Below are 10510 nucleotides of genomic sequence, written 5' to 3' on the forward strand. Positions count from 1 at the left end.
ATGGGATATAAGACTATATGTTATGTTAACTAATCGCTTCGGCTGATATTATATTAACTGTGCAATTTATGCAGCCAGGCATTCTGTCTCTCCCTCTCTCTCTCTCTCTGTCTCTCTCTTCATCTTATTAGTATACAGGGCCGGACCAAGTTCGTTTAAGGGGGGGGGGGGTTCCAACTGAAGGCAGGGGTCCAAAGTCCACATTTATTTTCTCTGAGAGGTACATTGGATGGCCAGGGGGGGGGGGGGGAGGGGGGTTCCGGAACCTCAGGAACCCCCCCCCCCCCCCAGATCCGGCCCTGGTATAAAATATAATGAAAGAGTATCAAGATAAGTGTTGAAGCTATCACTTGTTCGCCATGTTTTGATATCGGAATGTGTATTGATTATCATTTCAAGAACGTGTCCAAAAGCAATCTGCTTGTTAACGTTCTTAATGCTGTTATTGTTTGAAACGTGTGTATGAGAAATTGAATAAAACACGCTTAAACCAATATTTATGAATTAATTTGATTTATCCGGACAGTGTGTGCTTCCCCCTGTTACTTCCATGTGTTCCTTTAGTCAGCATATTCACATACAATGTATTCAATAAGGACAAGGAAGGGCAGCACTGTTTTGCTTCAAAAGTACTTGTTTATGGCAGAAACCTGTTATTGACCACTTTGTGCTTGAGAAGAGCTTTCTTTGCAGCCTTATATGGAAAGGCGGGAGTTAACTTTACTAACTCGGTACCCACACAATATTTGATTAAGCTAACCATTGACATTATACATAACAACATGAAAAGGAATTTTGAAAGCCTAAACTGGCTTTTTCTCCTGAATTTGCAATGTATTCTAAAGAGTAAAAGCATGAACTTATATGGTTTATTCCATGAATTCTCTCAGTCTGTTGTGTAGTCCATTACTGTTTAAGCGTTTCTGAACTCACAATAGTATATGTGCAGTCGCTTGTGTGTGTTAACAAGCAGCTTTTACCCGTTAAACTGTTAACTGTTACCCTTGACATCGTTTATGTCGGAGCCCATGGGATTGACGACCTTTTATTTTTAACACTGTTTGACAATATTGTTGAGTTGGACAATGAGTTTGTTGTGATTGGTTATGATTGGGATATTTCCTTGAACCCCCAAATAGATAGCATCATCCTGTTAGGGCCTGTAAAGTACAAAGAGCATACACGTAGTGTAGTTGTTGTGGATCAGTATAACATCAAAGCTTTTCTCGAGCGATGTCTACACGCTGACTTACAAAAAGTACCCAGAGACAGTTTAATAGTGATGTCACAAGTACAAAGAAATATATTATCAATCAATCAATAATGAGGCTTATATCGCGCGTATTCCGTGGGTACAGTTCTAAGCGCAGGGATTTATATATATTTTTTTAATTTTTATGCAATTTATATCGCGCACATATTCAAGGCGCAGGGATTTATTTATGCCGTGTGAGATGGAATATTTTTACACAATACATCACGCATTCACATCGGCCAGCAGATCGCAGCCATTTCGGCGCATATCCTACTTTTCACGGCCTATTATTCCAAGTCACACGGGTATTTTGGTGGACATTTTTATCTATGCCTATACAATTTTGCCAGGAAAGACCCTTTTGTCAATCGTGGGATCTTTAACGTGCACACCCCAATATTACAGCGCATATCATGTAGTGTTGGAAATCAAAATCGATACTGTGCAAACCAACATAAATAAATCAATACCTATTACGACACAAAACTAACAGAGAGAACGACTCAGAAAACAACAAACGAATTATCAAAGACACTAAGAAAGAAACAAGCCCACTATACTGACGACCTGACTGTCAGACAGACAAAGAAACATACACCAAGCAGAGACACACAATCTATTCTTCCATTGAATATTTGTTTCGTGTGGTCATGGTACAATTAACAATTGAGACAAGACGGATATTGTGGCGAAGGCAAGGGGGGTTGATGGAGGGCAGCGGACTCAAGTCAAGGACGATAATGTGAAAAGCAAATAGTAACTGTTGACTATTTTGATAACACACGCTACCAGGACACACATTTGTCAACTATACCAACAAATGTGATCGCGATTGTTGGTGAGCTCAAGCATGATATCAACAACAACAAAACGTTTTAGGTGAATCTTGTTTGAAGGAGATTTTGAATGGCTGATTATCTTCCTTGTCTCTGAACACAGATTGTTAGCAGAATTCTATCAATGTGCATTTATTGAACTAAATCAACGGAATTGCGTCTGTACCTCTTACGGTGAAAATGTTGAGGTTCATTAGTAAACAACACACTGCTTTTCTCTCAGCCACGTTGGTTATGTTTATCGTCTTCGTGTGTTTGGTGACAGGAGGGAAAACTTCAGAATCGTGTGAGTAAACATTTTCTTCCAAACATGTATGTGTTTTGTCTATTGACTTTTGGTCGGTAGGCCTCAGAATAAAATAGGATCGCAATTTAATGAGCAAGCACTAGTCACAATGTAATTAAGTGAGCAAGAATTGTGTATACTAATTTTTTGATTGTTTCATTGAGTGGTTGATCGACCACATTATTTGATTCGCTGATTCATATATGTGACCCTCCACCACGGAATGAGTCACATGTCACCTTTGCATGATTTTCATATTTTTACATTTTCCTAAAGAGATTTTTATGCTCTATCCAGTGATAAAAACCGTTTTAGAAAAGAGCAAAAACTGTTTGAGTTATAAGCCTGTGACTTTGGTGACCCTCACACTGTTAGTACCAGACACTCCCCGGACTTATATTATTTAAGCCTAGCGCAGAACCGCGCGAGGTGACATGCGACTCATTTCGTGGTGAAGGGTCACATATTCGTTGCTTCAATTTATTCTGCCATGTATTAATTAATATAACTGATCATCAATTCTTTCATTTACCCATAAGTTTATTTTTCCTTAATCGCGAACTGCTGCCTGGTTTTATCATTCCTGTCTTATTTATTGTTTCAGGTGCTCACATCAGACTGTCAAACATGTCCAAAAAAAAGCAATTCGTTTCAGCAGAAGAGCATTCTTCCTTCTCCCTAACTTTCAGGCTCGACACAAGCAATTGTCCCGAAAACAACGACCAACATTTTCACATATATGTGGCCAGCCCTGCTTTGGGTGGAGATATTTGTGTAGTTGGTGTAACACGGGAAGGCTGTACATCCACTAACAAAGACGTGTGTCATTGTATGGAGGAGGATGGATACAGAGGAGCGGTTTTCACGAAGATCCTTACAATGGAAGATAGTGGGACGTGGGTCTGGCGAACTGGAGGCGGGGAAAGAAAGGAGGTTGACTTCATTATACGACGTGAGTTGTCGAAATCGGATTATAATTACACGCTCCATGTTGTAACTAATCACAGATAGATAAACACAACAGAGATGTATACCTCACGAGCGGAGAGTTGCAAACACACACACACACACACACACACACACACACACACACACACACACACACACATACACACACACACACACACACACACACACACACACACACACATACGCGTATACACACAATGAAACACCCATGGGCACAAACTGACAGAGTTAGGCACAATCTCACGCAGATATAGATAAAAACACATTCATTCACAGACGCACGCACACAAACAAAACACGAAAGCAAACAGAAGTCCGTTACGACTAACATATATACAAATACAGTTGGCATTTACATTTCTTCAATGTTCGCAGGCTCATCCAAACCTCACAACGTCACCGGCGTCGTTCCAGGTAAGATGATACATGTCACATGTCACAATTCCCCTCAACATTTCAGACAGATGCCAGGGCAAATTGTGTCGATTATTTTTCCCTCATTAAATGAATAGTAGCTATGGAATCGAAGGCAATTGACTGCTTGTTGCTTGAACCTTATAAGAGACAACAAAGAAACGAGCAATCATAATATTGCATTTAACGCAATGATCAATGTATTTGTGCTTTCATCCATAATTATTAATTGTTTTGGTCCTTTGAACAACATGTCACCGACATTTTGTTGTTCAAAATGATTTTGTTTTACAGATAATGAAAGAAATAACACATCCTCGTACGACGAGCACTCCGACGCGAAGGAGGACGATGGTAATACTATTGTCCTGGTCTCAAGTTGCCTAGGTGGTGTGGCCATCGTGTCCATTGCAGTGGTTATCTTTGTGGTAATAAGGAAAAGGACACTGCGAGGTTAGTTTTCACTATTTATGTTCATACACGAACTATGTTTTAGCTCTGTCCTTAATTGGGCGAATTCTACTACGCCAAGTATTCTTCGTAAAGCTTGCTGTACGTAGTGGAAGCGCTTAATTCGGGACTGGGTGGCCGAGTGGTAACGCACTTGCGCTCGGAAGCGAGAGGTTGCGAGTTCAACCCTGGGTCAGGGCGTTAGCAATTTTCTCCCCCCTTTCCTAACCTAGGTGGTGGGTTCAAGTGCTAGCCTTTCGGATGAGACGAAAAACCGAGGTCCCTTCGTGTACACTACATTGGGGTGTGTGCACGTTAAAGATCCCACGATTGACAAAAGGGTCTTTCCTGGCAAAATTGTATAGGCATAGATAAAAATGTCCACCAAAAAACCCGTTTGACTTGGAATAATAGGCCGTGAAAAGTAGGATATGCGCCGAAATGGCTGCGATCTGCTGGCCGATGTGAATGCGTGATGTATTGTGTAAGAAAAATAATTCCATCTCACACGGCATGAATAAATCCCTGCGCCTTGAATATGTGCGCGATATAAATTGCATAAAAAAAATGAAAAAAAAAATCCCTGCGCTTAGAACTGTACCCACGGAATACACGCGATATAAGCCTCATATTGATTGATTGATTAATTGTCGGTAAAAAAAAGACTTCGCGCAGTCTTTGCAACATTTTTGTAAAGTCGACTACGGGTTCAATTAAGGATATACTTAAGGAGATTTAGCTTTGTGGTGGGGAGACTATTTGTTCTATTTTTGTTGTGAATGACTAATAATGCTGTAAATGTTTGAATGATTGTGAATGTATCTGTCTATTAATGTGTCTGCCATCTGCGTTTCATGTTGATGAAATGAACGTAGTTATCAAAGTGCAGAAGTGTTTGCACGATGTTGTGTTTGTCTGGCAGTCTGTGTGTTTTTTTTGTTTTTTTTGGTTTTGTTTCCGTGTTCGTGTGTGTGTTGATACTATATACATTGTGCTATCGCTGCAATTGCTTTTTATTAATGACAAACACCTATATTTTTGTTGAACAAACTTATAGAAAGCAGCACATGCTCAAGCGGAATAAATGATCAAAATATGAGACGGTTTCCACCACATGTATTATAAACTAGACGGGCATTTCATGTTTCTGCCTCCTCCCTTTCTACTTGTTTTTAGAATGATAACTGGTAGCTGGTACTGCTGTGTTAGATCAGAGAAGCATTTGCTATTTATGTCAAACCTAGAGTGTCAAACGTACAAGGACATAAGTTGTACTTTTTTGATGCAGTTTAGCTAATTCAGTACCAGGAAGTATTATAAGCGTGTTTGCGAGAACACCTTCATCCTCCATAATATTACTGAAATAATGAATCATGTTGTATCAATTAAATCCTTATCTGCATTTGTATCTGTACAAACGGTCGTTCTCGTTTTTGGCTCACGTAAGTGTAGCCTATGCGATCGTAACTTTGTCTGTCTGTGCGTGAGTTCGTGCGTGCGTGCGTGCGTATGTGCGTGCGTGCGTGTGTATGTCTGTGGTAGAAACTCTAACATTTGAAGACGTCACATTACATTGACGTCACATTATGACGTAGGAGGGTTAGACGTCACGCGAAGGAAGTACTGAAAGTCTCGGTCATTTTTATTTTGAGCGGGCCGAGACTAGTTGGCAGTCGTGTCCCTGTAAGTAGGCTACATGCAGACAGACAGATCTAGATCTAGTGTCTCGCTTTCTTGCACAGTTTCACCTATGCTCTTTCTGTGTGTGTGTGTGTGTGTGTGTGTGTGTGTGTGTGTGTGTGTGTGTGTGTGTGTGTGGTGTGTGTGAGGGTGTGTGTGTATGTGTGACGGAGTGATTAAGTTTGTGTTACTGTTTGTCGATTTCTTACGTGAGCCTTGATGGCTTCGCCTCTTATTTACATAACGTTTAACCCAAAGAAATGTGCCCACGTGGTATTTTTAACAAACATGTTCAGCCTTTCTTCCTGCACAAATATTAAACCATGCCATATTATCATTGTTTTGTTTCTAATCTGATTGTCTGTTATTCTTCAATCACTAATCTGAGTTTCTGTTATTCTTCAATCACTAATCTGAGTTTCTGTTATTCTTCAATCACTAATCTGAGTTTCTGTTATTCTTCAATCCCTAATCTGAGTTTCTGTTATTCTTCAATCACTAATCTGAGTTTCTGTTATTCTTCAATCACTAATCTGAGTTTCTGTTATTCTTCAATCACTAATCTGATGTTCTGTTATTCTTCAATCACTAATCTGAGTTTCTGTTATTCTTCAATCACTAATCTGATGTTCTGTTATTCTTCAATCACTAATCTGAGTTTCTGTTATTCTTCAATCACTAATCTGAGTTTCTGTTATTCTTCAATCACTAATCTGAGTTTCTGTTATTCTTCAATCACTAATCTGAGTTTCTGTTATTCTTCAATCACTAATCTGAGTTTCTGTTATTCTTCAATCACTAATCTGAGTTTCTGTTATTCTTCAATCACTAATCTGAGTTTCTGTTATTCTTCAATCACTAATCTGAGTTTCTGTTATTCTTCAATCACTAATCTGAGTTTCTGTTATTCTTCAATCACTAATCTGATGTTCTGTTATTCTTCAATCACTAATCTGAGTTTCTGTTATTCTTCAATCACTAATCTGAGTTTCTGTTATTCTTCAATCACTAATCTGATGTTCTGTTATTCTTCAATCACTAATCTGAGTTTCTGTTATTCTTCAATCACTAATCTGAGTTTCTGTTATTCTTCAATCACTAATCTGATGTTCTGTTATTCTTCAATCAATAATCTGAGTTTCTGTTATTCTTCAATCACTAATCTGATGTTCTGTTATTCTTCAATCACTTATCTGAGTTTCTGTTATTCTTCAATCACTAATCTGAGTTTCTGTTATTCTTCAATCACTAATCTGATGTTCTGTTATTCTTCAATCACTAATCTGAGTTTCTGTTATTCTTCAATCACTAATCTGAGTTTCTGTTATTCTTCAATCACTAATCTGATGTTCTGTTATTCTTCAATCACTAATCTGAGTTTCTGTTATTCTTCAATCACTAATCTGAGTTTCTGTTTTTCTTCAATCACTAATCTGAGTTTCTGTTATTCTTCAATCACTAATCCTAAACATGATCAAGCTGATCTTTGTATCCAACATTCTTATACCCTTACGTTTAAAAAAAAAAGTAGTACAATATGTCTTTGCCAAACACAGCAACACGACGACAATCCAGCCCTGTGGCCAATGAAGAAGACGGGCACCCCCTGCCTGGAGATTGTCACGCATATACTAAAACCAGACGTGTGAGCAGTCACTTCTACGACGAAGTAAAATACGAGACGTGAGCATGTGAAGGTAGAATGATGTTTTCCCCCTCTGTTATTTGGATGGCTACCTCGTTATTTTATCAAACTGCGTCTGCATTCTGGACAACATTTAAACCAGGTAGCCAGTTAGAATTCCAAAGAAAATTGAAAAACAAAAACAAAATGTGACCCTCCACCACGGAATGAGTCGCATGTCACCTTTGCATGATTTTCATATTTTTACATTTTCCTAACGAGTTGTTAATGCTCTATCTAGTGGAGAAAACCGTTTTAGAAAAGAGTTATAAGCCTGTGACTAAGGTTACCCTCACACTGTTACCAGACACTCTCCGGACTTATATCAATGCTAGCGCAGAACTGCGCGAGGTGACATGCGACTCATTTCGTGGTGGAGGGTCACATTAATAAGCATTGGAACTCATTACTAATGTTTGTGTTGTTAGTTTCCTGAATTTAAAGGACACTAGACTGACATACCAGTAAATATGTGTTTAATGTATGTATTATATGTTCCAACAACTAAGATTTCATTGTGTATGGTATTGCTTTATGGAAAAGTACAGTAGCATGTCACATGCTGGACTTGAGTGATAACGGATAACCATTTCAGCAAAAGAAGATACTGGTGGTGATATTTTTGTTAGCATATTGAATAATGCATGCCTTTATTTAGGTACACATTTGTTTCTTTATATTGTTAAATGTATTTTTCTTTGTGTAATGGAAGTAAATACTTGTTGTCACATTGTATTTCTTTATCATTTTAAAATCATTCATGCATTTGTTGTTCTTTTACATTGTTTTTGTATGTGTGTATATAGTTCTCAATACATGTATCTATGTTTATATTGTTTTCAAATGATATTGTGCGTTTTACTTGAAATATAAATTCACTCATTAATTTATACATTCATTTTTGATTCAATGATTTGGTAGTATTTGCATTTCTAGTGACAAGGGTAGGAATGTATTTGTCAATCAGGTGTCGTTATTATTTTGTTTGTTGTTGTGGCCACCACCGTGTATCCAGAAAAATACAATATGATCTTGCCATTCAAGGAGGACAATTACATGCTGGTATAAAGAGCCCAGAGTAAATTGTCTCCCATGGTCTGTTACCTGATTGTCAGTCCAACATGTTTTGGGGTACACGTTTTGTTACAAATTTTATTCTAGCATCCATTCCTTAGTAGGAAATGCTGTTTTTTTGTTCCTGTCGGATTAAATGTAAGAAACAGGTATTCAATCTAACTAATTCGCAATGAACTGTTCACCATAATGATCATAACTGTTACTCTAAGACAAACAACACCCCCGCCCACCCACCCCCCACACACACACACATACACACACACACGCACTGTGCGGAATTCGGGTTGGCGCTGCTTCTGTTTGCCTATAATTAGAATGTGTATTTGCGTATTTATGTGGGCATTGAACAATCCATTTCGTGTATGTGACAAGCCAGCTCTTAAGATATACGTAATGCGTTTACTCATTAAATAATGTTGATATGGCTTTGTCATAAATCTAAGTATTAACCGTTTTTACATGTAAAAACATGTTCAATTATTTTGAAAGATAATACAGTCATTCACGTTTTACACTAAGATGACATTGTGTTTTGTTTGAAAGAGTACAAATACGTATTCACGGAGGACAATTAAATGATGGTAAGAAGAGTCTTTAGAAGCGGGCCTTGTTGTTACAATTTGTACTGATACTGCTATATTAATTTATGTATATGTTGTAGTTATTGTGTTGCTGATTGTGTGTGTGTGTGTGTGTGTGTGTGTGTGTGTGTGTGTGTGTGTGTGTGTGCGTGCGTGGGTGCGTGCGTGCGTGCGTGCGTGCGTGCATGCGTGCGTGCGTCTGTCTGTGTCTGTTTACATACTATAAGCAAAATATTACACTAATCATATGTGCGGCGCAGTTGCAGCATACACACTGCCTTGTGTTTTAAACACAACGCTATTGTCAAATCAATGTGTGATGTTAGAGACTGTTGAGTACACTAGTAGCCGATAAGTACTCCGGCTGCAGTCTCTTTACTGGTTATATATTCGGCTGACCCTGTCTGACAATTACACGCTGCTATTTCTTTGTGTGTATACTTAATAACACTAGTTATGTTTGACATATTTTTGCTCTCGGATTAAAGAAGTGTGTTGCTTAACATTAAGGGACACACCAACGTATATTTTAGTCAAATGTCCATGTGACTCAATGCTCTAGTTTTTAATGAGATATTCCCGTCAAATGATCCCCCTAAACACCAAACTCTCACACACACACACACACACACACACACACACCACACACACACACACACACATACACACACACACTGACTGACACACACTGACACACACGCACACAGGCACACCCAAACACACACACACACACAAATAACCAGACATATTCAAACATTCTACTTTGTTATACACTGAAGGCTAATTCAAAGTGTAAGTGTGGCTTTGGGTTTAACAGTCCAGAACTGTGTAAGCCCTCTAATTTATACTGATTAACAAAACGTGTACAGCACTCATTCTCCGGTATGACACTAGTGAGCTATAAATAGACACTTCATTAGTAACAGGCCTAAGCCTTTTTTGTAATACTTCCTTGTGACTCATACATTTCGAATACCGTGTGTGTCTTTTTCAGAAATCAAAAAGGTGACGCACACACGTTGCTGGTAGTACATCAAGGAAGACGGGTTTAACGAGTGTAGCCATTTGCCGATCATTATTTTTGTTTGAGAATGTTGTTTGGGTAGATTATGAGCTCGTATAAATAACTATTTGCACACAATACGCACACACTAACAAAAAGACAACTACAACATCAATAATGAAACACACACTGACACACACACACACACACACACACACACACACACACACACACACACACACACACACACACACACACACAGAGCCCACTCTGCG

General features: G+C 38.6%; 1 long non-coding RNA gene across 1 annotated transcript; it reads left to right on the forward strand.

The window, feature by feature from the left end:
• The first annotated feature begins 2003 nt into the window (after positions 1-2003).
• Positions 2004-3839, forward strand: LOC138954318 (uncharacterized). The gene is made up of 3 exons (XR_011451792.1): positions 2004-2377; positions 2982-3329; positions 3722-3839. It is a non-coding gene; the product is annotated as an uncharacterized lncRNA (long non-coding RNA).
• Positions 3840-10510: the final 6671 nt, after the last annotated feature.

The sequence above is a fragment of the Littorina saxatilis genome, unplaced genomic scaffold, assembly GCF_037325665.1.
Source record: "Littorina saxatilis isolate snail1 unplaced genomic scaffold, US_GU_Lsax_2.0 scaffold_1191, whole genome shotgun sequence".
Classification (NCBI taxonomy): Eukaryota; Metazoa; Mollusca; class Gastropoda; order Littorinimorpha; family Littorinidae; genus Littorina; species Littorina saxatilis.